Source organism: Grampus griseus (genome assembly GCF_964374135.1).
Source record: "Grampus griseus genome assembly, contig: HAP1_SCAFFOLD_76, whole genome shotgun sequence".
Classification (NCBI taxonomy): Eukaryota; Metazoa; Chordata; class Mammalia; order Artiodactyla; family Delphinidae; genus Grampus; species Grampus griseus.
The window spans coordinates 929,936-955,133 of record NW_028133371.1 but is presented as its reverse complement, the minus strand read 5'-3'; positions in this window follow the sequence as shown (position 1 = coordinate 955,133).

Genomic DNA, 25,198 nt, shown 5'->3' with positions numbered 1-25,198 from the left:
TCTATCCTGGAGAATATTCCATGTGCACTTCAGAGGAAAGTGTATTCTGTTGTTTTTGGTTGGAATGTCTTATAAATATCAATTAAGTGTGTCTGGTCTAATTTGTTATTTAAAGCTTGTGTTTCCTTATTTATTTTCATTTTGGATGATCTGTCCATTGGTGAAAGTGGGGTGTTAAAGTCCCTACTATTCCTGTGTTACTGTTGATTTCCCATTTTATGGCTGTTAGCATTTGCCTTATGTATTGAGGTGCTCCTATTTTGGGTGCATAAATATTTACAGTTGTTATATCATCTTCTTGGATTGATCCCTTGATAGTCTTTATTTTAAAGTCTATTTTATCTGATTTGAGAATTGCTACTCCAGCTTTTTTTTTGATTTCTGTTTGCATGGTGTATCTTTTTCCATCCTCTCACTTTCAGTCTGTATGTGTCCCTAGGTCTGAAGTGGGTCTCTTATAGACAGCACATATATTGGTCTTGTTTTTGTATCCATTCAGACAGTCTGTGTCTTTTGGTTGGAGCATTTAATCCATTTACATTTAAGGTAATTATTGATATGTATGTTCCTATTACCATTTTCTTAATTGTTTTGGATTTCTTATTGTAGGTCTTTTCTTTTTCCTGTGTTTCCTGCCTAGAGAAGTTCCTTTAGCATTTGTTGTAAAGCTGGTTTGGTAATGCTGAATTTTCTTAAATTTGCTTGTCTGTAAATCTTTTAATTTCTCTGTTGAATCTGAATGAGATCCTTGCTGGGTAGAGGAATCTTGGTTGTAGGTTTTTCCCTTTCAGCACTTCAAATATGTCTGTCACTCCCTTCTGCCTCGCAGTGTTTCTGCTGGAAGATCAGCTGTTAACCTTATGGACATTCCCTTGTATGTCATTTCTTGCTTTTCCCTTGCTGATTTTTATATTTTTTCTTTGTATTTAATTTTTGATAGTTTGATTAATATGTGTCTTGACATGTTTCTCCTTGAATTTATCCTGTATGGGACTCTTTGTGCTTCCTGGACTTGATTATTTCCTTTCACATGTCAGGGAAGTTTTCAACTGTAATCTCGTCATATATTTTCTCAGACACTTTCTTTTTCTCTCCTTCTTCTGGGACCACTGTAATTTGAATGTTGGTGTGTTTAATGTTGTCCCAGAGGTCTCTGAGACTGTCCTTAATTCTTTTCATTCTTTTCTCTTTATTCTGCTCTGCGGCAGTTATTTTCATCATTCTATGTTCCAGGTCACTTATCCATTCTTCTGCCTCAGTTATTCTGCTATTGATTCCTTGTAGAGAATTTTAAATTTCATTTCTTTTGTTGTTCATCATAATTTGTTTGCTCTTTAGTTCTTCTAGGTCCTTGTTAAACGTTTCTTGTATTTTCTCCATTCTATTTCAGAGATTTTGGATCTTTACTATCATTACTCTGAATACTTTTTTAGGTAGACTGCCTATTTCCCTTTCATTTGTTTGGTCTGGTGGGTTTTTACCTTGCTCCTTTATCTGCTACATATTTCTCTGTCTTCTCGTTTTGTTTCAGTTACTCTGTTTGGGATCTCCTTTGCACAGGCTGCAGGTTCATCATTCCTGCTATTTTTGTGTTTATCTCCAGTGGTTGAGTGTGGTTCAGTGGCTGTGTAGGCTTCCTGTTGGAGGGGACTGGAGCCTGTGTTCTGGTGGAAGGGGCTGGATCTTGTCCTTCTGGTGGGCAGGGTTCCATCCGGTGATGTGTTTTGTGGTGTCAGTGAACTTAGTATGACTTTAGGCAGCCTCTCTGTTAATGAGTGGGGTTGTGTTCCTGTCTTGCTAGTTGTTTGGCATGGGGCATACAGCACTGGAGCTTGCTGGCTATTGGGTGGAGTTAGGTCTTAGTGTTGAGATGGAGATCTCTGGGAGAGCTCTTGCCAATTAATACTACATGGGGCTGGGAGGTCTCTAGTTGTCCAATGTCCTGGACTTGGCTGTCCCTCCTCAGAAGCCCAGGCACAACACCTGGCTGTATCACCAAGACCCTGCCATCCACATGCCTTGAAAGAAAAGGAAGAAAAAAAACAGAAAGAACCCCAAAACAAATAGTCAAAGCAAAACTAAACAGATAAAATCAAACAAAGAAACATACAGACACACACACTCATTAAAAGAAAAGACAAACAAGCAAACAAAAAAACCCCAAAAATAACAGAAAAATGAACAGACAGAACCCTAGGTTAAAAGGTAAAAGTAAACCTAGACAGACAAAATCACACAAAGAAACACACACACACACACACACACACACACACACACACACACACTCGTTAAAAGAAAAAAAAGGAAGAGAGCAACCAAACTCATAAACAAATCCACCAATGATAACAAGCACTAAAAATTAAACTAAGTTAAGCATAAAACCAAAAACAAATCAGATTCAGAAAGCAAACCCCAAATCTACAGTTGCTCCCAAAGTCCACCACCTCAATTTTGGGAACATTCATTGTCTATTCAGGTATTCCACAGATGCAGGGTTTATCAGGTCGATTGCAGGGATTTAATCCACTGCTCCTGAGGATTCACGGAGAAATTTCCCTTTCTAACCTCTGCTCGCACAGCTCCTGGGGTTCAGCTTTGGTTTTGACCCTGCCTCTGTGTGTAGGCCACCCTCAGGTATCTGTTCCCCGCCCAGACAGGAAAGGATTAAAGCAGCGGGTTATTAGGGCTCTCTTGATCACTCAGGTCGGAGAGGAGGAAAGGTATGATAGTCATAATTGGAATGCGGGGTGAGCCTGCAGGGGGAGAAGCTGGCGTGACATTGCAACAGCCTGAGGCATGCCTTGTGTTCTCCTGGAGAAGTTGTCCCTGGATCATGGGACACTGGCAGTGGCAGGCTACACAGGCTCCTGGGGGAGTGTGGTAGTGTCCTGTGCTTGCACACAGGATTTTTGGTGGCAGTAGCGGCAGCATTAGTGGTCCGTGCCTGACTCTGGGGTCTGAGATGATAGCTGCAGCTCATGCCCATCTCTGGAGCTTGCTTAGGTTGTGCTCTGCTGTCTGTGGGCACACAGAGCAGGAAGCGCCTCTCCTCGCGCATCCCGAAACAATGGTTTCTGGCCTATTAGGCAGGTCCAGACATTTTCCTGGACTCCCTCCCAGCTAGCTGTGGTGCACTAACCCCTTCACACTGTCTTCACTCCGCCAACCCCAGTCCTCTCCCTGGGATCTGACCCCCGATCCTCAGCTCCCAGTCCCCAGTCCCCTGGCAGGTGAGCAAAGCGTCTCAGGCTGGTGAGTGCTGGTCAGCACCGAGCCTCTTTGCAGGAATCTCTCCGCGTTGCCCTCTGCACCCATTGCTGCACTCTCCTCCGTGGCTCTGAAACTTCCCACACACACACCCCGCCCCCGTCTCCGCCAGTGAAGTGGCTTCCTAGTGTGTGGAAACTTTTCCTCCTTCACAGCTCCCTCCCAGATGTGCAGGTTCCATTGCTATTCTTTTGTCTCTGGTTTTTCTTTCTTCTTTGCCCTCTCCAGGTACATGAGGATTTTCTTGCCTTTTGGGAAGTCTGAGGTCTTCTGCCAGCATTCAGTAGGTGTTCTGTAGGAGTTGTTCCACATGTGGAAGTACTTTTGATGTATTTGTAGGGAGGAAGGTGATCTCCACGTGTTACTCCTCTGCAATCTTGAAGGTCTCTCTCAGATTTTTTCTTAATGGAAAACACGTTTGTTCTTTCACTCTTAGTCTCATAAAATACTATATGTTTTCTGGATAGTATTCATCACAGAAAAATATGTTATTGTGAGATTTTATTTCGCAACTCTCTCCTCAGTACTTTGTAAGCTCCATGATAACAAGATTCAAATTTACTAATGAATACCTGGTACTAAATTTGAAATACATAAGCATCTTGCTAAGATAGGAATTCAAAAATAATTCTATTGAATAATACTGATTTTGTATAAAAATATTTATAGAGGCATTAATTACAAAAGCAAAGGACAATAAAAAATGTAAGTATAAAAACTGGGGAAAGATGGAGTAAATTGAAGTTTATACCTAGGATTGAATTCCAGTCATTCATTACACATAGTGTTTGAGAGAAATATTTAACAGCATGAGTATTCTCAAGCATGAGAAAACATTATACTGTTTTGATTATCATTCTCCTCTGGGCACAGAACCCTCCCTATTGACAAAACTAAAATGAAATAGAATATTCTTATCATGAGCTGTCCAGACACTGAAATAAATACCCAGTGTAATTTTTTGCTCTTCAAGGAAACCTGAAGTCACATGGCTCAGTACCTGAATAGTCCAGAAATGGAGTACAGACATATATAGACCATCCAGTTTTACAGGGGGTTATCATAAAAGAGGACAGAATGGAGTAAAAAGCACTTAGTTTTCTGTAAAACTAGGCCACAGAGATGCTTGATGTATGGAATTACTGTGGATACCCCTGGAAAACTGTCCTATATAGAATCTCTTCACAAGCACCCTCTAGGTTTTCCAGAGGGAATAGATGGGGAATATGATTATATTATTTAGAATGCTTTTGGATTAATTAATAGGAATTCTATATAAACTTGCTAAAACAATGAGATCATCTATTGTCTCATAAAACTGGAAGCTGGAGCAGATTTCTAAGCTCACTGAATACATGACTTAATGAGGTCATCAGAGTGATTGGTTTTATCTGTCTTTTATCTCTTTTGTCCTCAGATTAGCTTTATGCTAAGACTGGTTGCCCTCAGGGTTACAAGGTGACTGCCAGTAGCAATCAGTTTTAGAGGCTTATTCCTGTTCTTAGATTCTTGACTGAAGAGCAAAGAACTTTCCCAGAAGCCCTTAGCTGACTTCCCAATTCTTTTAATTCTCAGTAAATTCCATGTCTATTTTCCAACCAATCACTGATAGATGTAAAGATAAATATTGTGATTGGTTTAGACTAAACAGTGCCCACTCAGTCTCTACTAAGTTATATAAAGGTTCATAGAATGAAATGGATATTTGGGGAAAATGAATTCAGTTTCTAGTAGGGAAATGAAGGGGGAATATGGAATATAAATGGATAAGCAACAATTAAAATCCAATATTACAAGCTCTTTGGCTATCCAAGAACTTATTCCACATACATATTTTCATTCCACACATTCTACAATACATTTAAAAAAAATTCGTGCCCACTTGAAATATGTCTTAAGTCCTTCCCAAAGGGAGAAAATCCAAAGTCAATTACTGCATTTATTCTGAAGTACAAGATCTCTGGGTAGTATTCAGTCCTCTGACATGGCTCCCAATGGTCCAGTGATAAGGTGATTTATCTTCCTTAACTGTACACAAAGTGGTAAAAAGCATGATAATTACAATAAAGAACTCCCTTTTGTAAAGGTGGACAATGGGAAAATATGCAGTTGTCTATAATATACTTTACATGTTGGACAGGGATACAAAAACTTCCTGTTCTGTCAGTGAAGTGATTTTCATAGCTTGTGAATCAGAGAGCTTTTATTCTCCTCTCTCAGAGTATAGCCATGTCTGTTGTCTCTGTGACCTTAGAGTGGACAGTGTAAAATTTCTTTTCTGGGTCTGCACGACTTTAGCAACGTACTTTCTGTAGGTGAAAATTCTTGGGACTAGTGTTTACTTTAGAAGGTTTAGCAATCATATACTCTAACCAGGCTTGGCGTCACTTTGGTATACATTTCTTTTAAAACTAGGTATACAGTCTACTTGTTTTCAATTAACTGCATGAATACTAATACACAATCAGCAATTATTTGGGCCTATGAATCTGGAAGTTTCTGGTTTATGATAACAAGCTCTGTGCTCTGTCTGTGCCATGAGACCTTAATGTAACACTTTCCTTTCCTCTTGGTCTCAGTTACCAGGTGATTTAACCAACTGCCTCTGGCACGAATATCGCTGCTTTAGACAGCTGTATCTTCACAATTATCAGACTGTGCCCTTCATCAGTCACACAATGCTTTACAGGAGGTGCTTGGAAGAGGTTTGGGGGGGACAAGTGTTTTGTTCTAATCTTATTTTCTCTCAAATTCCCAAACATTTAGAGTATCGTTCTTACAAGCCTTAGCTTTTCTAAATTATCCAGGCCCCTGATTACTAAACTTCCAAATGTTTTGATTATAATCCATAAGTGAAGATGACCTCTCTTAGCAGAGACATATTTTTCTCGCTCAGATTTCCTATGAGTCACTTGCAGACAAAAGTTTTCTCATATTTAAGGTGTTATGTAATGCCAAAGAAAAGATTCAACCTAGTTCAATCTCATAAATATTTCCTACTAGGATTCAGGATGACTCAGCCATCATCAAAAGTTGATACATCTCAATATACGATAGGCAATAGTTAAACAGAACTTTTCTGTAGAATAACTAGTATTTTCAGATTCCTGTGACAGAAAAATATTATCCTTATTGCCTTGTATCAATTTTACTCAATTCCATATTTTAGAATGTTATTTTCAGATTTCCATTTCTAACACAAATATTTTATTCATTTAGGATGCTGACTCAAGGAACTCTGATTCAAACAGCTTAAATATGATTGCTATGATTAGGCTGATACAGAAGAAGTCTAGGAGAAAGACAATCTTCAGAATTTATCAATTTAGGAGCTCATTAGTATTATAAAGGCTCAAGTTTTACTATCTCTCAGCTCTCCTGGCCACAGTATTGATGCCACCCTAAAATTGGTTCTGTACATACTTGTAGAATTACTGCCAAGAATGATCATGGTTACCTGCATTTTCCTTCACATCAGTGATAGAAGAAGAAATGTTTCTGGAAATCATTGCTAATTACAGAGAAATGATTTTTCCAAAAGCAAATTTCTTTATGATTCTCTGTGATCTGAATTTCACTACATTTCTATTCCTGAAAAAAACAAAGATCACTGACAAGTAGAATGACAGCTTAACCAGAATGTTTGAATGACATGTTATTGGTTTCCAATGTGTCATCCACAGCCTATGGATATCCAAGCTGCCTGTGGGAAGGTTGATATCTAATCAAAATCAGAGTTGTATGTAAAAGGAAGCAATGCTATGGCTTAAGCAAACAACCGTATCTACTGTAAGGACACTAGGAAATTACTGGATTTCTTGATAAAAAAAATGTATTAAGGCTTAGGACATGAAGATTGATAGAACTGATGGAAATATAAGAGCAGTACTACCCCATAGGTAAGTACAGTAATCATACGGACTCCATATATAGTTTTTCATGATTACAAGACATTCAGGAAATTCAACTAACTTTAGATGTATTTTCTTTGGAGAACTATGTTGTATTTCTTCCTACATTGTTTTACTATATTATTAACAGATATTGTTCCCAAGAACACACATTAATAGCTCTACTACATACAAATCTCATATTCTTAGAGTCTGTTTCCAAGGGAATTCTATCTGCTACAGAATCAGATTGGGCCAATTAGATATTATCGAATTATCCAATACATGGTGTTTCTAATAGGATGAGTTTCTGATGATGAATAAACTCCTGGTCTTCCTTATGCCTGTCTGTACATGGTGGATTTTACCAAGGTGCTAAAAAGAAAAAAAAAATGATATTAAGAATATAAACATACATTTTACAAAATATATAAATAAGTGTATTAGAGTAGGTCTTAAAAAGAATACCAGTCCACAGTATTACTAGAGAGAGGATAAAATAACATAAAAGTTAATAAATTGCTGAGATTGTAAGATGATAAGGCAGGCAATTAAGTTCTCCCACCAAAGAAATAAAACACAAAATAATAAAAATAACAAAAGATGGCTTGTAATCAGAGAAGTGATTTTAGTCAAAGAAATCTGAGACTGTCTTAGAGGCAAATTCAATGTCAGTTTAGGAAAAACTGACTAAATCATGGACTTTTGCTAAGTTGGGGATGAATCTTACACCTGTATATTAAGTGCAGAGTCTCACTGGGGGCTAAAACAGGAGGGTACAAAAATGTGCCTATCACTAATGGAAGGCTGTAAGAAATCATATTTTTATGCTGTGGCTGGGGGTTAATAATAATATGTCCTGCATGTTTGCAATTACAGATCTCACTTGGGTCTGAAGTTCAAATTAGAAGTAGATCTCTTATCATAAAAATCATATATTGATGAATTGAAGCTAAGCTCAAGATAGTTTCCCAGGTTAATAGTGTTCCTTGGAACCCAGAAGAAGCACATTTAAACCTATTTTAGAGGAAATTATTCTCTACTTAAGCCCTCAGACTTTCAACAAACTAAATTGAAAAAAAAATGACCTCAATATCAAATATGAACTATAGATGAAATGAAGTCAAACATAAATAAAAGTCAGCTAAAAAAAAGAACTGATATACATACCATGTCTTTCAATAAATCCAGTGATTTTTGAAAATTCAGTTCTAAATGTAAAGAAATTATATAAAATATTTTATAAAATAAAGACAAAATCAAGAAAAAGTCTATATCTATTTGCAAAATATCCAATGAAGTTCTTAAGAAAGAAAATGTTAAAATTAAAATCACAATAAATACATTAAACGTAAGATTTAATTTAGCTAAATAGACAATTATTATTATTTATTTATGACATACCCAATTTAACAGGACATAGAAAGTCTGAAGTATAAGTGACAGAAAGAATCTAAGGGGAGAATACTGATCAAAAAGAAATGGATTTAGTTATAATAATATCAGAAAAAGAAGTCAAAAATACTATCAGGGATTAAAAGATATTTACTATGATAAAATGTATGAATCATTAAGAAGACCTAGTAACTCCAGCTTCTCAAGCTTCTATAAATATAGCAACTCAGTCTTCACCAGGGAAAATTGAAAATCCACAAACTGGGAAATGTTCTCACACTTCTTTCACTTAATGCTATGTCAAAAAATATTTATAGATATAGATAGGTAGATGACAGATAGATGAATGAATGGATGTGTGTGTGTGTGTGTGTGTGTGTGTGTGCACGTGCACATGCATATGTGTATCTTATAAGAGTCTTGAATCAGCAACTGAATTATTGAATCTGACACTGACCTGGAGTAACATTCAGACACTTCAAAAACATCTAGATAAGTGGTCTGAGGTATCAATAACATCTATTAAACATAAGTGATACCCTCTCAAGTTGTTAGCATGAGAGATATGGAGGTCAGGTGATAAACTGAGTTCTGACCCAAGCCCAACTCACAGTGTGCTCACTGGTTCATAATGAAATTTGTGGATATTTATCCCGTTCCTGATATATAAGTGGGGAAAACACAGTTAGTGATAGAACATCCCTTGTCTTGCTTTTCAAATTTGTGTAGGAAAGCCAAACGAAACTAAACTGAACTTGTCTCCCATTCCAACAAGCTTGAAATCAACAGCAATACTGAATTTCTGGAATTATTGAAGAGATGTGTATTACTGTCAAAGATACGAAAAATGTAGTAGTTGTGATTCCTGGATATCCCCATTTAATTTTCTTACATGGCTTTAGCACAACAGTGATGGATCATGGCTCATAAACATGGACTCCTGTATATTTAACAGGTGGTAGCCTGATTTTGAATTGAAACTGCTATGTCTACATGTGATACCCTGACTAGAAAAGCTTATCATAGACATTATCATTGGAGATTTAGGTGTGCATCTATTGGTTTGGAAAACAATAAATATGTAAATTTTCAATCTCCATTAAGTGTGTGTGTGTCTATGTGTGTGTGTTTATATGGTAAGGACCAAGAACGATAGTTCCACCTTCATGGTTTTATATAAGTATTATGTCAACTCTCTTGCTTTCTATATAATACTGTATATAGGGCATTTATGATCTCAATAATCCATAGAAGATACCAGTAATTTGCTATATTGATTACATCAGAGTGCTCATTTAACCCCTTTGGGTCCCCACGGGAGTGGAGGAAGACTGGACAGAGAGAGAGAAGGGGCCATTGAAGGTACAGTATTTACTATGGGATTTAACTCCTCAAAGGCCTCCCAGTAGCTTCAGATCTTCTCAAGAATCCTTCATGTCCTGCTGGTTTGCAGCGAGTGGCTCACAGCTTCAAGGCCTCCTCTGCCAGATGGAGAAGTATTTCAAACATCCTGCCTCTATTTTGTACTGTAGCGATGCAGACAGCAAACCTGACCCCGTTTTCATGTTCTAAAGAGAAATTCTAAGTACCTGAAAGACTGAGGAACATGGTGGCTTTTATTTAAGATGTGGAGATAGAGAGCACATACCTGGACTTGGGCCTGCAGCAGCACCGAATTGCACCAAGCGTTCCCTTTATTTTCTCTCGCATCTCTATTTCTCCTTTTCTCTCTGCTGGGTTAGCCACGGGGACTCCAAGTTCTTCATTGTGTGGTCCTGGTACCAAGATTCTCCTGGGAATTATAAAGCTATTCACCTTCTACAACGAGCACTTCTTATTTTTTCCCCAGCAGCATAAGTCATCCTTAAGAGGGGTCAGGGTGCTAGCTCTTAAATATATTTTAGGCATCCCTTTGTACATTAAATTCTCTTTCTTGGAGACTGCTCCTGACATGGGGTTCACCGTGCTCCCAGCTGGCCTCCTGAAGTTCTGCCCTGCCTTCCCCACCAGGTACAGTTCAGGAGCTGCCTACCTCAGGGTGATAGGTTCTCTTCTAGTTGCTTTATTCCTTTCCGTTTTACATTTAGAGAGTATAATTGGAATACATAAACTTCTCTGTGACCAGAGCTTTATTTGCAACCCACAGGTTTTGTTATGGCATATTTTCATTATCATTCAATTAATAAAATTCTAATTCCCATTGCGACTTTATCTTTGACCTACATAATGATCAGAAGTATGTTTTTAATATCCAACTATTTGGTAAAATATTGGTTGTATAGTTTTAAATTTCTTGCTTATTCGGAGTCTTGTTTTATAACCAGAATGTAGTCAATTTTATAAATGTGCCATGCGCACCTAAAAATTTCTGCGTAATATATATATTCCATCATTGTTGGTTCAGTGTTTTATGTAAATTTAGGCCAAAGTTTTTAATGATGGTATTCAGATCTCCTATAATCTGCTGATTTGTTGCTGTGGTTCTATGTTACTGATCTAGGTAATTCAGATTTTTCTATTTCTACTTAGATTTTTGGAATTTCCCTTCATATATTGCATTGAAGTTTAGATTTATAATATATTCCTTGTAAAGCAACAGTGGGTTTTATTATCCTGCCTTAACGCCAGTGATACTTTTTGCTTTCAAATCTATGTTAACGTTAAAAAATCTTCTTCAATTTTGCTTACTGTTGTTATGACATAATTTTTGAATCCTTTCATTTTCAATCTGACTCTTGTCTCTTGTAGGTGGCATAGAATTGGGTTTTTTGTTTGTTTCAATAATCCTTGTCCTTTAATTTGAGTATTTACAGTTAATGTATTTTCTTATAGACCGTTTACTCCTTGTTTACTATTTGTCCCACCTTGTTATGTTCCTTTTGCTCTTCTTTCTTCCTTTGAGATTTCTTCAAATTCCATTTTCCCTTGTATTAGCTTGTTATTTTTGCAAGTAGCAGTTACACATGTACCATGACTTATTAGCTCTTTTACTGCTTCTCAAGCAATGCTGAGATCTTAAATTTCTTTTACTACTTTTTCCTCTTCCATTTGTTTTAATGCATTCTAATTTTTCATATATTTTATTATTACTCTTTTGTGCGGTTAGATTTTATTTAGGTTTATCCACTTATTTATCCTTTCTGTTATACATAATTCTTTATAAAGTCCTTATTTTCATCTGTGATAATCTTCCTTCTGCCTGCAGGTCTCCCTTTATAATTTAATTCAGTCAGTTCTGATGAGAAAATATTTTCTAAATTTTGTTTGTCTGCAAATTTCTTTATTTCATCTTTCCTTCCAAACAACATTTTCTCTGCCTCTAGAATTCCCAATGGGAAGTTCTTTTCTTTAGCACTTAAAAATGTTATTCCATTATTTTCTAGTATCCATTCAGTTTCACTGAGAAGTAAGCTGTAATCTTAATCCTATTGTTCCTTTGAAAGTAATCTCTCTCTTTTTCGTCTGGCTGCTTCTAAGATGTCATGTTTTTCTTTGCCATTCATGAATTGTACTGTGGTGATCTTAGGTGTGGTTTTCTTTGTATTTGTTCTTGTTGCGTTTTTTTAGTGCTTATTGAATTTATGGCTCCATATATTCTTTTTAGTTTTAGAGAACTCTCAGCTGTTAACATTTCTGAAATATTGTTTTCACCCCAATCTCGGTCTCCTTTTTTCTTTGGACTCCAGTTTACACATATGATAAAAATGTTTACTGTGGCCCATATGTCTCAAATGCACTTTTGTGTCCTTTTTATTCTTTTCGTTTCCCGTGCTTTAGTCTTAATATTGTTACTACTCTATCTTCCAGTTCACTTACCTCTCTTTACCTGTGTCCAATCCACTACCGAGTTTTAAATTTCGTATAATTTTTAATTCTATCAGTTCAACTTCAATCAGTTTATAGTTTCTAGTTGTCAAGTTAAATTCTTCACCTTGTCATCTATTTTCTTGAACTTGATAATATTTACCAAAATATGTATGAAATTTAATGTTTAGGTCATCTATGATTCTGATTCTGTTTTGTTTTTTATTCTAATTCTCCTTTTCTTGGTAGTCTTGGTTGTTCGTCAGTGAATACCAGATTTGGGATATGACAAGTTGTAGAGAATCTGAATGACATTACAGTTGCCCTTTGAACAACCTGGGTTTGAACTGCACAGATCCACTTATACATGGATTTTTTTTTCGATAAGTAATACAATACTACATGATCTGTGGATGGTTGAATCCTCAGATTCAGAACCACAGATGAGAAGGGCCGACCATAAAGTTATATGTGGATTTTTGACTGCACAGGGAGTCAGCGTCTCTAACCCCTACATTGTTCCAGGGTCAACTGTATTTTCTTGAGGAGAGAATTTCCTATTCTTAGGTAGGGAGCAGAGGGGAAGATCACCTCAGTCACTGGACCAACTGCATACTCACTTTCCTAATTTTTAAGATGGACACATGAAAAAAAGTTCCACCTGTATATGCCAAGCTTTTGGTAAGGATCATATGAAGTAATATGTGAGTGTCCTCTAAAAATTATAGGACTTTAAAACATTACTTTGTAAATCTATCTTACTTTTTTTAATATGAACCCTTTTAGGAATACCACAGTATGGTTGAAACATATTGGAGTTTAGGTTCTGAAATTTAGGATTCACATTTTATTGGACTTACCATGAGCCTTTCTTATAATTGATGCCAATAATGAAATAAATAAGGGAAACTACTGTAATCATGCAAAGTAATTTTAAGTTGTTATTAGAAACAAAATTATTGTGTTATTCTATGTCAGAAATGCTGATTATAATATAAGCAATTAAACAGTGTTGTATTAATAGAGGATAATTGTATTCAGTAAATAGAACCCTTCTCATATTAAAAGGTAGAGTATGATTGTTTTGGGGGGCATTGAACCGTGAGAATTTCCATCAAATTTATTTTAAATGGAGCAAAAACTTGCCTGAAAAAGTCCTTATATATGAGTGCATAAAAATAATATAGTTTCAATTTCAAAACACAATTTTTTTAATTTGGGTTATTTTATTTCTAAGAAACCCTTATTCAAGTTTCAGTCACTATATTTCTACATAAAAATCACAAGTGACATGTGTTGATTCTGCCTAGATAATTTAACAGAGGGAGTGCCTTTAACTCTCTCTCTCTCTCTCTCTGCTCCCCCACCCCCTGCATCTGCCAGCTGGATGTCATTTCCTAAAAAACAAAAAAAATCAGCAGCTGTATGTTGAGGATGATCCGGTATCTACCATCCCCACTGACTTGCTTTGGACTCTTATGTGACCCAGGAGTAAATCTATTTTGGGGTTAAGCCACTGAGAGGTGGGGGTGACTTATTAAAGCTATTGGTATACCCTAATTCTTAAACACCTTATCTTCATTTAATCAACAAATATTTACTGAGCATCCACTAGGTGACAGGCACCCAGGGGAAAGGAGAGGACAAAACAGACAAGATTCTGCATTTACAGGGCATAGCTTGTGTGGAAGATACAAACATATATTTATGTAATCAAAATAATTTTAGATTATGACTCAACCCATGAAATAAGTAAACCAGGTTATAGAGTAGCTTGGTATCCTTTGCCTGAGCAAATGCATTGTTTAGCTACAAGGGGACTTTGAACATAGCATATAAGTGATAGGTCTAGTAAAATAAGTATTTATTGAATTGAAATTATTTAATCTCTTCTGGATGAGCCACCATTCCATTTGTAGCAAATCACAGCTGTCAGACGTTTTCTATCCTTCTCTTTTCACCCTGTATCTCCATTCTAGAAGTGATCAGTGAGCATCTTTCTGAAGTCTTGCAGAGATGTAGAACGGAGCAGCAGGTGAAATATTAATTTCAGGATATGGGATATGGGAACTGGCTAGAAAAATATCAAAGATTGGTCATTTTTTCCCATACTTCCCTAGTTCCACAAATATACCTGTTTACTGCCCCAGAGCTTAGCTAAAAGGGAGAAAAGGAAAGCAGGAATATATACTTTAATTTTGTAGTTACAGACAGAGGAAAACTAAACATGGCTCTAATTGTGATGTGGGAAAATTTGCCTTTTTTTTTAACCACAAATTTTTTGTTTATTTTTATTTATTTATCTTTTTACCACTTACACCCTGTTGTTTTGTGGACTTTCATATGAAATGTTTGAGACAAAAAATATTTTAATTGGAGATAGGAATAATTTTGTTTCCCTCGTTCTGGATGGATAGTGACATAAAAAATTATCTTGTATTTGGACACTTACTTTTATAAAGCCAGTGACTCTTATCATATGACTGGCATTTAGGTAGAGATTTCATTTTACGTGCTCTCTTGTGGAAAGAAGAAACACATTATTGCACTGCAGCTTAGAGTTGGTGCTTCTTCATTTAGAAAGCTATTTTACTAGATTCTCCTTTGGACCAGTTAGCTGAGAACCAAGTCTTTGGCTTTGCTGCCAGCAAATAATAGACTCTACAAGGATTGTTTTTAAATCATTTTTTATCTGACAGAAGTGTCATGTTAACATTGTCAACTGAAAAAAATGTGCAGCCTAAAAGTTGAGAATTATGTTTTATTTGGTGGACAAAATTGAGGACTTCAGCTGGGAACACAGCATCTCAGATAGCTCTGAGAGACCGCTCAGAAGAGGTAAGGGAGAAGCCAGGATATACAGGACTTTGCAACAAAGACCAGGCAGTTTGAATGTGAAAAGATTACTGTTAATTAAAGAAAACCAGGTATCTCAAGTTAAGGAATTTAGTGCTTTTCTGTGTATGGGAACATGCAAACGTCAGGGCTCATTGAGATTATTCCTTTGATATGCATCTCAGCTATCTGGGGCCAGTCCTGTGCTTTCTCATCCTGAGTGTCCTCAGGATGCACCTTCAGGGGGTGGCTGTAGCAGTTGACTGGTAGATGGCAGGCATCCTGTTTCTATCCCGAGTTCCCTCAGGGCTCACCCTCAGGCTGCTGTAATGTAATGGCTTGAGGTTGCAACATCCTTTGTTTACTGATATGGAAGGCAACATTTTTTTTTCATTGATAACATTAAGTTCAAAAAGTTGTTTTTGTTTAAATCAGTTTATATCCTTATAGTATTGAGATGAATATCACAGTCCCCCAAATAAAGGATATCAACTCTCTTGGCAAATGTATTCTGTTTTTCTGGTAGTATATGGTTATTTATTCATGAATATTTGATAGTTTAAATATATTTTGAATGCTCATTAAATATTCATATATTATGCATTCATTGTGTGATAAATTTAATACCTGTTAAAATGAATACAACTTTCAATTGAAATAAACTACCTGCAGGTCTCATCCAGAATGTTTGGTTTTATAGATTGCCCATGTAAGAGGAAAAATCTGAGTGCTTGTGGATTCGTGAATGTCATAAATTTCACCGGGAAGAACTGTTCAAGTGCTTCTGCCTGTGGAGTTAATGGCTGGCCTACTCCTCAGCTCCTGCAGTGCCAACCCCTATAGCCCCGAGCCTACTGTGTTCACAGAGTGGGTCTTTACTGAATGTGTAAGTAGACCCTGAGCACTCGCTGTGGGCAGCCTTGTGATACAAAACCTCTTTCTCAGATTCAACAAAAGATGCTGCTGTGTGGAAAGGTGTTAAGAGGTAGGGGAACATGAAGTGTGATAGTATAGTAAAGTTCATTGAATGGTGGTCATGGGGATTTTCTTATTTTATTATTTGCCTATTCTTGTATAGTAACAGAACTCCTTATTTTCTTTTGGGAACCACTCTTCCATCTCTCAATCAGGTGGTTTCTGCATGCTTGACACCCACAGTCCCCACCCCCCATGGCTCACAGGTGGTCATGTGACTCAGACCTGGCCAATCAGAGTACCACACACTGTCCATAGTGCTTAATCCTCCGTGTTTAATACATGCAAAACCATTGAAAACCTAGAGAATTCGTTTTAATTTTTATTTCTTCTGGAATTATTAGGAAATATGTTGAATCTTTTTGCTGCAATCACTAGCTGTAAGAATCACTTGAATCTAAGAGTCATTGGGGAACACCTTTATTACCACAAGGATTTCGAGTATCTGAAAGGGTGAAGATAACAAAGAGGAAAACGGATTTAAGAAAGACAGAGATGGAGTTGTGTGACATAGTTGGAATCCATAGATTCAGAGTGCCTGACATTTCTCCTGTTCTCTATTATTTCCATTTAGTGTGTGAGCTCCTTTGAGTTTTCAGCATTACCTGCAACTGAAAGCCTCACTCATACAAGAATGTTTTGTTGCCTCATCTTGAAACAGGATTGGAAGTGGAGCAGTGTTTTCTGTTCAGTTTTAGATGAGTTTTTTTTTCACTATTTTTTTACTATTTCAAAGTAGTTTCAAATTTACAAAACTTGCAATAATAAAAATAGTGTGAAGAAAAACCATTGTTTACACAGACTACCCAGCTTTACCTGTCTTAACACTCTAGCCAATTTGCTTTGCCAACTATTCTTTATCTCCCTCTCTCTCTCCTCCTGTTTTTCTCCATCTTTCTCTCTCTAACATATATATTATAACATGTTATAACATATATATGTCTTTGTGTATATATATATATATATACACACATATACATGACATACACACACCACATACATACACACATATGTCTATATGTGTAGCTATATAAACACAGAGTATATATGTAAGTAATTATATATATACATATATACATATGCACATAATATTTTGAGCTATTTTAGGGTAAGTTACACATGTATAATAGTTTGACCCTTTATCCCTAAATATGTCAGTGTGTGTTTCCTAAGAATAGGGTTATCCTCTTACATTTTCACATCATAGTACAGTTATCAACTTTATAAATTTACATGAATATAATCCTTTAATCTACAGTGCATCTTTCAATTTTGTCAGTTTCTTAATAATGTCTTTATAGAATAACCCCGACCAACTCCTCCAGGAGACAGTCAACTGGGTCTGTGACGAAGCTCCAGTTAAAACTCTAGAAACCAAAGCTTAGGTGAGCTTTCCTGAATGCAAATTCTTCATGTCTATTAGCACACGTCATTGATGAGAGGAATTAACACTGTCCATGACTTCACCAGGAAAGGACAGCTGGATGATCCATGTTTGGAGACCTTCTAAAGTCTACCAATTGCATATTTTCCTTTGTCTGATTTTAATTGGTATTCTTTCATTGTAATAGGCTATAGCCATGAGTATAATAGCTTTCAGTGATATTTGTTAGTTTTTCTAGAAAATTATCGAACTTGCGGGTGGTCTTGGGGATCTCTGAACTTGTAATTTGTGTCAAAAGTGAGGGTGATTAGGGAAATGCCCAGACTCTTTAGATGGTGTCAGAAGAAAGGGTGGTATTGTGGACAGTTCTCTAGCATCACAGTATTACATTGACCTGCCCCCGCCCCCTGCCCCAGCTATCAGAAGTGCCCTGTGGTACCTCAGACACCTGGAAAAGGTCACCAAACTTCAGTTTGCTTACACTGAAATTGCCTTTACTGGGTGGGTTCTGTAATTTAATCTCAAACAAAAGATTGCTCTCAAAACACAAGCCTATTTCTCTTGTTCTGAGGGTATTTTAATTGTTGTCTCCAAAAGATGTGAGGACATGTACCATATGACCTGCTCTACTAGATAGCCTAATGACAGTTTTGGGAGAAAGCTTTCTGGGTGCAGCTCTTATTACCTCATTGCTGACTTTATGAGTTAGTGGGAGGTAAGGAAGAGCAATTGGATAGGATAAGACATGCTGGGTTTAAACCAATTTCTACCCCCCAAAACACCTTTGGAGACTTTTCATACTATAATATAGCATGTGCTTGAGAAATAGTTAATATTTTTCCATAGTGAATCTTGCTAGTGAGAGAGGGAAATACTACTAAAAGAAATAGCAGTCTAAAAATTGATTCAAACAAATGTGCCGTTAGAAGCATGCAGTTAAAGTAGTGAGTAAAGATGTGATGCTTTATTTCTTACAATTCTTTCTATGAACATCCATACTTTAGGACCATAAAAAGGATCAATGGATGTTCTTTCTTTTTTATTAAATTTGTAAGTCATTGGAAAATATACAAGTCCACACTTCTTTGCTCATATCCCGTTCATCTGTGAGAGAGGGTGAAAATAATGGCTCAAAATATTTCCCATCTTTGTCAGAGTCATATACCCTATTGATTGCTTGTTCCCAACAAATGGTGATGAGCCATAAACTCTAAAGCCCTCCATGCCCCATCTCCTTAACATTCTCCTCATAACAACCAGAATCAGGTCCATTCTATCTGCTTTTGTGATTTTAATCATTAGTTTGTAACTTTAATACCATCCATTTTGCTATCAACATGGTAGGTAAGGGTTTTTTTGGATGAAGAAAAATGAACCTTTTGCATTTTAAAATTGCATTTAATAATTTAGAACCACCATGGGTTTCTGTTCTTAGAAACTACAACCAGATCTCATATCGGCAGATTTGATTATTGAAAGCACAGAGTAAAAGTTGCATTATAATGTATAAAAATGTTGATGAAGAGCAATGGAGTGCTGTGTGGTACAGCTTTGATTTACAGATCAACTAGGGTGGCCAGTTATTGATCATTACCTGTGAATTATTGATACCCTGAGATCAGTGAAATGGTTTCTTTTCAGCTTGTCTCAGTTTACACTTCCTTCAAAGAATGCAGGTTTTGTTTGTAGGACTGTCTTTGTTTGACTTCCCTGAAACCTAATGGTTCACAGTACTTGTTAGAAGAGGATTCTATTTCATCTTGATATTTTAGGTAAATAAAAGTGTCTCCTTGGAAGGGAAGTCTTTCCGTTCAGTGTAGTAGTATTACCCCTTTGTATCAGATTCTTGTAGGGTCCTGGTTCTTTTAATATGAATTTGCCTTAATCATGTAACTACCTTTCCCACTTTTCTTGACCAAGTGACATTAGAGGTATTCTTTTCTTTTCTTCCTTCCTTCCTTCCTCCCTCCCTCCCTCCCTCCCTCCTTTCTTTCTTTTACTTTCTTTCTTTCTTTCTTTCTTTCTTTCTTTCTTTCTTTCTTTCTTTCTTTCTTTCTTTCTTTCTTTCTTTCTTTCTTTCTTTCTTTCTCGTTCTTCCTCCCTCCCTTCCTTCCTCCTTCCCTCCCTCCCTTCCTCCCACCCTTCCTTCCTTTTCCTGTCTTTCTGTCTTTCTTTCTATCTTCTTTCTAATGTGAAAAAGTTGTCAAGTGACAATTAAAACCATCATTATTTCACCCCAAATCAGAACCTTGAAACCGCTTTTGAGTATACACTCCCCTTTACTCTTCTTGTGCAATTAGTTATCAAGCTATATTGATAGTTTTCCTTGATATCTCATCAGTCTTTTCCCCCTTATTCTAATTGTTGCTACCATAATTAAGCACTTGCAATAATCAGCTATTTTCACTATCTGGAGTCCTGGCTCTCTATAATACATGATGTTCTCCACTTATAAATTTCAAACGTTCAGCCCCTGAAGTTGAATGTAAAATACTACAATCAGATTTTGATCTGATTTTTAGAGGAAATCTATGATTAGAAAAAAGTTAAAGATTCCTTCTGTAAATCATCTTCTGGCACATTGCTTTAAATTTTTAACATTATTCTATACAAGTCTGTATGGATGTTCAGAGTGGACAGCTCATCTGTGCAATAGGATGTTTTATTCTAGATCAAAGAACAATTACCACTCTTAGTATGTGAGATATTTTAATGGTTATATTTAAACAGTTTCTTTTCTTTAAAGTTTTTGTTGTCTATTCAAAATCATCAGTGAACTCAAATGCCAATCAACAGGGGCTTGGTTGAATCAATAATGCTGTATCTGCAAAGTAGAATACTATGTAACTATTAAAAGAGATAAATCTACCTGGCTTAACATAGAAAAATCCCCAAGATGGACTGTCAAAGAAGAAAGCAAGCTATGAGGGATTTTAGAGTAGATACACAATTTAGTTGAGAAAATAAGTATGTGTTTACATATGTACATCTGTATGTACAGACAAAGTTTGGAAGGCTATACCCTATTTTATTAAAACAGCTACCTCTTAGAAATAAATGTAAATAGATTTTTAAAAATTTATACATTTAATTACTGATTGCAATTTTCATTAGGAGCTTGTATCACTTTTATATGCAAAGTTGAAAGAAAAAAATGACATATACCATGAGCGTTTGTAACTATATAAGCAAGTCTAAAGTTAATATTCAAAGCTCCTCATAATTTAGCCTCTGCTGATATTTCCACCATTACTGTTCACTTTGTTAGGATCAGTTACAGTTTGCTTCTGGTTTACTAACTCTGTTTTGGCCAAAGCGATCTCCCTTTTCCCAAATATGCCTCATGTGAATGCATAGTAATGTCTCTGAACACCTCCATTCACAGGGATGAATCCTGGCCTCCTTTACATGTTAGCATGTGTTCTTGCATCATGTTTTCACATACCTAACACTCCTGCCTACCGATACCAAGAGCAGAATTGTCTGAATGACAGGGATTGTGTACCACTGCCATTGTTTTCTCCAGATCCCTGCGCAACCTATAATTTACATAATTTATTTAGATTGCCCCATATTTTCTTTTTTTTCACATGTTTATTGGAGTATAAATGCTTTACAATGTTGTGTTAGTTTCTGCTGTACAACAAAGTGAATCAGCTATATGTATACATATATCCCCATATCCCCTCCCTCTTGAGCCTCCCTCCCACCCTCCCTATCCCACCCCTCTAGGTCGTCACAAAGCACCAAGCTGACCTCCTTGTGCTATGCAGCAGCTTCCTACTAGCCACCCATTTTACGTTTGGTAGTGTATATATGTCAGTGCTACTCTTTCACTTCATCCCAGCATCGCCTGCCCCCTCCCCTGTGCCCTCAAATCCGTTTTCTATGTCTACATCTTTATTCCTGCCCTGCCACTAGGTTCATCAGTATGGCTTTTTAAAATTCCATATATATGTATTAGCATACGGTATTTGTTTTTCTCTTTCTGACTTGCTTCACTCTGCATGATGGATTCTAGGTCCATCCACCTCACTACAAATAACTCAATTTCGTTCCTTTTTATGGTGGAGTAATATGCCATGTATATATATATGCACCACATCTTCTTTATCCATTCATCTGTTGATGGACACTTAGGCTGCTTCCATATCCTCACTATTGTAAATAGAGTTGCAATGAACATTTTGGTACATGACTCTTTTTGAATTATGGTTTTCTCAGGGTATATACCCAGTAGTGGGATTGCTGGGTCATATGGTAGTTCTATTTTTAGGTTTTTAAGGAACCTCCATACTGTTCTTTGTAGTGGCTGTATCAATTTACATTCCCACCAACAGTACAAGAGGATTCCCTTTTCTGCACACCCTCTCCAGCATTTATTGTTTGTAGATTTTTTGATGATGGCCATTCTGACCAGTGTGCTCTGATACCTCCTTGTGGTTTTGATTTGCATTTCTCTAATGGTTAGTGATGTTGAGCATCCTTTCATGTGTTTGTTGGCAATCTGTATATCTTCTTTGGAGAAATGTCTATTTAGGTCTTCTGCCTATTTTTGGATTGGGTTGCTTGTTTTTTTGATATTGAGCTGCTTGAGTTGTTTGTATGTTTTGGAGATTAATCCTTTGTCAGTTGCTTCATTTGCAAATATTTTCTCCCATTCTGAGGGTTGTCTTTTCGTCTTGTTTATGTTTTCCTTTGCTGTGCAAAAGCTTTGAAGTTTCATTAGGTCCCATTGGTTTATTTTTGTTTTTATTTCCATTTCTCTAGGAGGTGGGTCAAAAGGGATCTTGCTGTGATTTATGTCATAGAGTGTTTTGCCTATGTTTTCCTCTAAGAGTTTGATGGTGTCTGGCCTTACATTTAGGTCTTTAATCCATTTTGAGTTTATTTTTGTATATGGTTTTAGGGAGTGTTCTAATTTCATTCATTTACATGTAGGTTGTTTATTTGAGATGTTTCTTCTTTCTTAAGGTAGGATTGTATTGATAGAAACTTCCCTCTTAGAACTGATTTTGCTGCATCCCATAGGTTTTTGTGTCATCATGTTTTCATTGTCATTTGTTTCTAGGTATTTTTTAATTTCCTCTTTGATTTCTTCAGTGATATCTTGGTTATTTAGTAGTGTACTGTTTAGCGTCCATGTGTCTGTATTTTTTGCACATTTTTTCCTGCAATTGATATTTAGTCTCATAGCGTTGTGGTTGGAAAAGATACTTGATACAATTTGAATGTTCTTAAATTTACCAAGGCTCGATTTGTGACCCAAGATGTGATCTATCCTGGAGAATGTTCCATGAGCACTTGAGAAGAATGTTTATTCTCTTGTTTTTGAATGGAATGTCCTATAAATATCAATTAAGTCCATCTTGTTTAATGTATCATTTAAAGCTTGTGTTTCTGTATTTATTTTCATTTTGGATGATCTGTCCATTGGTGAAAGTGGAGTGTTAAAGTCCCCTACTATGATTGTGTTACTGTCGATTTCCCCTTTTATGGCTGTTAGTATTTGCTTTATGTATTGAGGTGCTCCTTTGTTGGGTGCATAAATATTTACAATTGTTATATATTTTACTTGGGTTGATCCCTTGATTATTATGTAGTGTCCTTCTTTGTCTCTTGTCTTTGTTTTAAAGTCTCTTTTGTCTGATATGAGAATTGCTACTCCAGCTTTCTTTTGATTTCCATTTGCATGGAATATCTTTTTCCATTCCCTCGCTTTCAGTCTGTGTGTGTCCCTAGGTCTGAAGTGGGTCTCTTGTAGACAGCATAAATATGGGTCTTGTTTTTGTATTCATTCAGCCAGTCTGTGTCTTTTGGTTGGAGAATTTAATCCATTTACCTTTATGGTAATTATTGATATGTGTGTTCCTATTCCCATTTTCTTAATTGTTTTGGGTTTATTATTGTAGGTCTTTTCCTTCTCTTGTGTTTCCTGCCTAGAGAAGTTCCTTTAACATTTGTTGTAAAGCTGGTTTGGTGGTGCTAAATTCTCTTAGCTTTTGCTTGTCTGTAAAGGTTTTAATTTCTCTGTTAAATCTGAATGAGATCCTTGCTGGGCAGAGTAATCTTGGTTGTAGGTTTTTCTCCTTCATCACTTTAAATATGTCCTGCCACTCCCTTCTGGCTTACAGAGTTTCTTCTGAAAGATCATCTGTTAATCTTATGGGGATTCCCTTCTGTGTTATTTGTTGTTTTTCCCTTGCAGCTTTTAATATTTTTTCCTTGTATTTAATTTTTGATAGTCTGATTAATATGTGTCTTGGCATGTTTCTCCTTGGATTTATCCTGTAAGGGGCTTTCTGTGCTTCCTGGACTTGATTAACTATTTCCTTTCCCATATTAGGGAAATTTTCAACTATAATATCTTCAAATATTTTCTCTGTCCCTTTCTTTTTCTCTTCTTCTTCTGGGACTGCTATAATTCGAATGTTGGTGTTTTCATGTTGACCCAGAGGTCTCTGAGACTGTGCTCAGTTCTTTTCATTCGTTTTTTCTTTATTTTTCTCTCCAGTAGTTATTTCCACCATTTTATCTTCCAGGTCAATTATCTGTTCTTCTTCCTCAGTTATTCTGCTACTGATTCCTTCTAGAGTATTTTATTTTCATTTACTGTGTTGTTCATCATTGTTTGTTTGCTCTTTAGTTCTTTTGGGTCCTTGTTAAATGTTTCTTGTATTTTCTCCATTCTATTTCCAAGATTTTGGCTCATCTTTACTATCATTACTCTGAATTCTTTTTCAGGTAGACTGCCTGTTTCCTCTTCATTTGTTAGGTCTGGTGGGTTTTTACCTTGCTGCATCATCTGCTGTGTTTTTACCTTGCTCCATCATCTGCATGATACTATGTATAGTATCATGTCATCAGCAAACAGTGACAGTTTTACTTTCTTTCCAACTTGTATTATTTTTATTTCTTTCTCTTCTCTGATTGCTGTGCCTAGGACTTCCAATACTATGTTGAATAATAGTGGCGAGAGAGGACATCCTTGTCTTGTTCCTGATCTTAGAGGAAATGCTTTCAGTTTTTCACCACTGAGAAAGATGTTTGCTGTGGGTTTGTCATATATGGCTTTTGTTATGTTGAGGTAGGTTCCTTCAATGCTCACTTTCTGGAGAGCTTTTATCATGAATAGGTGTTGAATTTTGTCAGAAGATTTTTCTGCATCTTTTGAGATGATCATATAGTTTTTATTCTTTAATTTGTTGATATGGTGTATCACATTGATTCTTTTGCATATATTGAAGAATCCTTGCATCCCTGGGATAAGTCCCACTTGATCATGGTGTATGATCCTTTTAATGTGTTTTTGGATTCTGTTTGCTAGTATTTTGTTGAGGATTTTTGCATCTATTTTCATTGGTCATATTGATCTATAATTTTCTTTTTTGTATGATATCTTTATCTGGTTTTGGTATCAGGGTAATGCTGGCCTTGTGGCATGAGTTTGGTATTATTCCTCCATCCACAATTTTTTGGAAGAGTTTTAAAGGATAGGTTTTAACTCTTCTCTAAATGTTTGTTAGAATTTACCTGTGAAGGCATCTGGTCCTGGACTTTTGTTTGTTGGAAGGTTTTTAATTATAGTTTCAATTTCATTACCTATGATTGGTCTGTTTATATTTTCTAATTTTTCCTGGTTCAATCT